At 41.9% G+C, this 6,682-nt stretch overlaps 1 long non-coding RNA gene across 1 annotated transcript; it reads right to left on the reverse strand.

The window, feature by feature from the left end:
* Positions 1-3,720: 3,720 nt before the first annotated feature.
* On the reverse strand, positions 3,721-4,844 carry LOC115573156 (uncharacterized). The gene is made up of 2 exons (XR_003982227.1): positions 4,735-4,844; positions 3,721-4,619 (listed from the first exon to the last, which is right to left on the reverse strand). It is a non-coding gene; the product is annotated as an uncharacterized LOC115573156 (long non-coding RNA).
* Positions 4,845-6,682: the final 1,838 nt, after the last annotated feature.

Here is a 6,682-nt window from a genome sequence, read left to right on the forward strand (position 1 = left end):
GTCCCTGGAAGTTACAGCAACAGGCGACCAAATGAAACACAGGGGTGAAAATGATTGGAAACAGTTTGTAGATACACAACTCAAATAGAAGAAAGGTCTGGTCAAGACATTTTAATGTGGAAATGTGACATATTATATTTTTGACTTATTATGGCAACTTTTGCCTATTTACATTCTGCAGGAGTTTAGTCTCTGGCCACCTGATGAACTTTAAACCAACATTCGCTTTCTTTTAGCTCGTTTATTATGTCCTACCGTCTCCTGAGGGAAACATCTGGTTCGTCAGCTGCTAAATGAACGACAGACACTGTGTTCTGTCTGCTGGTTGCTGCTGTGCTGGGGCTTTTTTGAGCTTTGTGTAACAGCTGCCTGCTGCAGTCCAAAAAAGATGCTGAGAGTGATGAGAGTGAACCGAAACGGTAAAGCTGTGGGCCGGGCAGCCAAACAATGACGAAACAGTTGAAGCTCTATTAAGCTGAAGAAGGGAGCTGCACATTCAGAATTATCTCCCAAGTTCAATATAGAATATCAATTATAGTTGCTTTAAAGTTATAATATGCAATACTTTTAGTTAAAAATAAAAACAAATACCAAAAATGTATAATGGAATATGAAAAAAGAAGAGTTTTGACATTAAGAGTTCTATGTACTGCACTGAAGTGATATCTACTGAAGCTAACATGCTAACCAGCTAGACCGGCTAGTCGCATGGCTAAATGAGCTAATGGCAGCTTCAGTTAGCAGTTACTCTGATGATATGCAGCCCCCCTTTTGTTTTGAGTATGAATTCAAGAGTTTGCAAATTCTTACATATTGCCGCTCTAAGCAGTGGATCATAGCCTTTTTGGCCTCTTACCATGAAACATGGACATGTGACTGCTCATTGCAACTTGTGATCTTAATTTTGATTGTGTCTTTGGGGTTTTAAAAGGCCTGAAAAGATGAAAGTATTTCACAAAAGCAAGCAAAAGCAAAAAAAAAAAAACAGATATATTCCTTTTCTTTCTCATCTCTCAGGTTTTGATTGTGACCCTAGAGATTTGTCTCTTGGGACCCCCCTCGATTGGGAACCACTGTCTTAAACAAAGCAAAATGTATACCTAAGCTACACTAGTGTGCATGAAATGTAAAGAAAAGTAAGAGAGAGAGAGCGTTTCAGCTGTGAGTTAATAAGAATGATCAGCAGAACAATCAGATGGAGGACAGAGTGGAAAAATAGCCGACATCGAAGTTATTCTGGCAGATGCTTCAGAAAAACCTGTTCGAAGCACAATCCCAGAATTCTTGGCAGTACGGGATTTCCACTGTTTAATCCTGAAGGGACATTTCACTGCTGCATTTGTTTGAAAATGAATTACATAATCTTACGCAACAGGAAACGGAGGGGAGGGCTGCTGGGGACACTGGCACCACGGAATAAAAACAAAACAGATGAGGGAAACAGTGTTGACTGCTGAATCAGGACAGACATGTGGAAAATGAAATATTCACCATCAGAGTTGTTTACACAGCAGCCACTGTGCAATCTGATTGGTGACTGAGAGGATTTAAGGCACGCAGGAGTTTATAGAGCAGGAAAAGTGGCATACAGACATCATTTTCCAGCAAATTTTAACCAACACCCTCGCAGGACAATCTCTGACTCCCTGGACGTGCATTTGCAGGTGTGAAGTGTTGCGTAACGTGCATTTACATGGGTGCCAGTCTGACTTGTTGATGTGCAATGCAATGCAGACATGATGCGTTCCCTCTCAAGAGGAGCGTTGAGCACTCAGTGGTTTAACACCTTTAAACACATCCTCCCACCTCAGCGTTTAGGCGACATCTATGATGAGCGGAGTTTGAGCCTGAGCAGTGTGAGACAGTGTAGACGTTATGCGCGTGTTGTGACGTCAGCTGCCGAAGTTCAGATGAGTCATCTTCGATTCATAGTGATCCATCGATGATGCAGCCTGATAATCAGCGTTTGTAGTTCCAGGGAGTTCAGTTAATGGGTCTGCGTGAGTGGTTCCTGGGGAAAGCATTATAAATGTACCGCTGTCTGCTGTGTCTGTGAGGGTATAATCACGCTGGATCGCAAACGCCCACACACACGAAACCTCAGCCTCACAGCAGCACAGTAGGTGTTGTTTGGTCTTTGTCAGCTCAGTGCAGGTGTTACACCAGAGGTTCTCATTACTGATGCAGACACGGCACCAGAGTGTCCTTTGTGAAAACATAGACAAGCCACACATACAAACAGATAACACAGCAGTGACGCAGACTATTGAACACTTGGTGTCTTTTTGCGGGTCTTTCCAGGGAGTGAGCATCACTTCCTTAATCTGATGTATTTCCAACATGTGAAGGTGGAGATGGTGAAAAGTTGTCAGCACAAACCAATCGGCTGTCAGTTATGGAGTGGAGATCCATTTGATTTGCTTTGATGTGCAGAAATATGGTTTAGAGAGGGATGGTTCAGGATTATGGGAAATACCATTATTTGTTTTCTTGCCAAGAGTAAGATAAGAAAATTTACGGAGAAAAAGATAGCCAGGCGCTAATTTTCACTCGTTAAAGGTGCAATATGTAAGAATTGACTATCTGTCAAATTCAAAACAAATAGGATTCAGCATATTGCTGAACCACTAACTGCTGCTAACGGTAGCTGCCGTCAGCTAGTTAGCTCAGCTAGCCATGCAGCCGACATATTGCGCCTTTAATGTGTTTGGCCCATTTCCAGTTTGTAAGTTGTAGTTGATTGTTGAGTATTTGATGAGTTGGGAACAAGACTCACCAATCAACTATATTACAAACTTGACCATTAAAACAGTAACTCATCCTTTTTACATTTTGTTTTTGTATAGACTGAACAAACACTTTTATTGACTCTGAGGTCCAGTGAGCTCAAATGCCTGTTTATGATATTTTCAAAACATATCAATAGCAAAACGTAAGTGCTAATCATGCTAACAATGACAAGACATATTGATTGTTAGCAGGTATAATCTTTCCCGTGCTCACCACCCTAGTTTAAGAATGTAATGAATGTTAATGCATGATAACCTTTTGCTTATTAGCACTAAACACAAAGTACAGCTGAGGTTGATGGGAATGTCAGTTAGTTTTGTAGGTATTTGGTCAAAAACCAAATTCTGGACATGATGATGACACTGAGATGAGTCCGTGACATCAGTGTTTGTACCAAATGTAATGGTAATCCAGCCAATACTGAGTTATTTCAATCTATAGAGTACCACAATCACAGAAATGAGTCAGAATTTTTGCACTTTCTGTTCCCCTGTCTCGAGGTCAAATGTTTTTTTTTAATGGGTTTTCAGGTAAATTCCTGAGACAAGGTCTGCGGTTAACACAAGCTAAAGAGTTTCACGTTTTGCTCTGCAACTTAAGATCCATCTGTAACTACCTCACACGTTGATTAAAAAGCGTTTTCATGTCTTGCTAACAGGACGCTAAATGAGGCTGCAGAGATTGTTGGAGACATTAAACGTCATTACACTGAACGCAGAGGCTCATCTACTCACTAGTCTGTCTTTACAGGCTTCAACTTTCATTAGAAACTTTTCTAACTGCAACTTTACATCTTGTCAATTGGTCAGTTTAGAGTAAGGCAAGGTAGGAAGCCTAGTGGTGTAATGTTGTGTCATACAATCGCAGTGTAGTTTGGTTATAGCCGAACTTTAGCTGTTTACTTATGGCAATTTCATAAATGCTCAAACAAATCATAACATTTTTTAATTTGTGAGGATTATTTTGCTGAACAGAAATTTTGTTTTCCACGGAGCTTTTTCTATGATGGTTTGAAGTCCAATGGAAAAACCTCAAAAGCAATTTGACGAGGGCGATGCTAACTTCCAGGTTAGCCTTCAAAAATATGTCATCCCCACAGCACACTATAGTGGTAGAGCGTTAGTATGACTAGCAATGACAACTGATCGGTCTGACTACAGCTACATAGGCTGAAAGTGTAGCCACCATTAGAGGATTTAAGACCCAAAATGTCACAACAATAATTGACGTTCGGCTGAGAAGGCTAATATTTTCAGCCTCTATGTCTCAATATTGCCTCGTGACTCATCCGTGGCTAATGTTCGTGTCTGTCTTTTTGTGACATTACATCATCTAAACACACAGTCCAGAGCTAATGGAATTTCTGCTTGTTGCAATTCCAGTAATGTCTCCGCGGAGCCTCCCCCTCCAGGCACGTTGTTTTTATAAGTATGGGTTTACAGGATTCCACGGGTTCTAATACGCACATTTAACAGATTCGGTAAATTCCTCTTTTCCAACACAAACTGTCATTCCGTGTGTGTGTGTGCTGTGTGACTGGGCTCTTTAAAGGTGCGCGTTACGTAATGGGGCCACTGGTTTTTCCCCAAATGATGACAGTTTAACAACGGGGCCCTTCCACTGCGATCCAAGGCGGGCGAGCCACCAAACAAGCTAAAAGGGAGGAAAATGAACAAAAACGTGAGTCCCTCAATTGGAATATTTTCCTCAAACAGCTGAGCCAGGAATAGTTTGCGCCTTTCCACAACTCAAACACTCCGATTTCCTCTTGAAATGACAGGAGCTTGTATATTTCTTCTTAGCTCAGCTCAGTGGCCTTGCAGTCTCATCTGAAAAAAGGAAGAAAGGGCGAGTGAGCTGAATTCCTCTCCCCGTAAACAGATTAAGATCTCTTTAGATCGCCTGTGACTTCTTGCCGGGCTCTGTAGAAAAGGAAACACTTACCTTTACCTCTTGTACCACTCAAACCGGACACAGTGAGGTCATTCGGTGGACTCAGACAGCACCACGTTGTCCCAACACAGCGCTGCAGTGGAGCATGGGTAATGCATGATTCAGGGCGATGATGGAGCGGCGCATGGAGACCAACATGTTGATTACTCTGCCTGGTCTTCCTCTGGCCTGAAGCCAATAATTTGTTTTCCACCAGCGCTCCACCATCTGTCGCTTATTCAAAACATTGGTAGAATCTCAAACATACATGCGCGCGCACACACACACACACACACACACACACACACACACACACACACACACAAGCACAACGTCCGGTGTTTCATTTAAACGGAACACTCACGCTCCTGGTGGATGTTCATTTTACAACTCTATCTGTCCTCCTGATGAAACTTACTGTAAACATCTGTACATCTGTGGGATGTATTGTTCTGTACATGGGACAAAGTAGACAAAGTAATAAAAACGCCTCATGTAAAGGACTTTAACGCAGGAACTTGAAGTAGACTGAGACAAACTAACAGCATGTTAAATCATTTGTGTATTTGAGTCCACGGTGAAAGATGCACCAGTCAAAACAAAAGCTATTTCATTTCACATTCCAGTGTGAACAAATGTGTAATAATGTAATACTGGTAGAGGTAGAGGGAAACTAAGCACATGTACTCAAGTACTGTAATTACGAAAATTTTTTTTAGGTAGTTAAGATTTCCTTGGATACCAGCGAGCAGAATGTCGTGCTGTAGGACTATTTATAGTGAAAAGACGGCACATCACCACATTTTTCTCTAGTGAAAGGGCATTTAATCATGGTTCATCGGCCATAAGGGCACTTTGTGGTGTCGAACATGGGGGCACAAGGAGAGTTTGATTGTCCCCCCCTGCAGCTCGCTGTAAGTGTGTGTGTGTGTGTGTGTGTGTGTGTGTGTGCACACACACACACACACACTGGTGATTGTGGTCAGCAGAGTTATTGTCTGTCCCTGTCTGTTCACATCTGTCCTCTCTGCGCCCTCGACTCACGCTTGAGTTTGTGTACCTTCTGACAGGGCGCTCAGCAGCTACAGTGAAGACTTCAGCTCTAAAATACATGTATGTGCATGTGTAAACTGCATCTTTTCAAATTAATGTGGGATGCTGGCGGCACCTGGAGATGAGCCATATGGAGGGTTGTTCTTTTTTTTGAAGCCTTTGCCTACTTTAGTTGCTTAGGAGAATTCTGAAGCACTGTCTCACTGTGAAACTTCTTTCACTTATTCTTAATGTAAAAAAACCCAAAAACAAACAAAGTCACACAAGTAAAATTGAGAATCTAAGACATAATTTACAGAAGATTATACATCAAGTCTAACAAAAATGAAGTATGATTTCAAATAATTATTGTGGTGGACTGGTGTACAGCAGTGATGAAAACTACTATAAGACAGTATAGACAGCACATAGATGTACTGTGATGGTATAACAGCATGTGAACACCATTAAAATAATTATGGGTAATGTATACTGCAATGTATACAGGTGTATACATACGTATGTGCAAGTTGTGCATGATATATAAGATGATAACAATAAGGCTATTCTATGTAAATTTATCTGCATTCCTTTCAGTTAACAAACTCCACTGTTACAAATGTGATCCTCGCGCAGGTGCGGAGGGGCTTCCCTCCAATATTTACCACCTGAGAACACCAACAGTTCTGACACAATAAATAAGTGTAGCTCCTGGAATAACCCAGAGACCCTGTTCAGCTCCGAGCCCCCCTCGAATCATCCAGGGCCTCACTTTACACGGTGTCCCTGCTGCAGTGACTGCCAGGTCCTGGTCTAAAAACAGGCCAACCTATATCTTTAAGCCTTAAATACTGACCTGGAGACCAAGTCTCCTGTCAGCCCAGATACCTCAGGAAACAGGATCTTTGGCAGGGGATGAAAGGGACGG

This window comes from Sparus aurata, chromosome 21, assembly GCF_900880675.1.
Source record: "Sparus aurata chromosome 21, fSpaAur1.1, whole genome shotgun sequence".
NCBI lineage: Eukaryota > Metazoa > Chordata > Actinopteri > Spariformes > Sparidae > Sparus > Sparus aurata.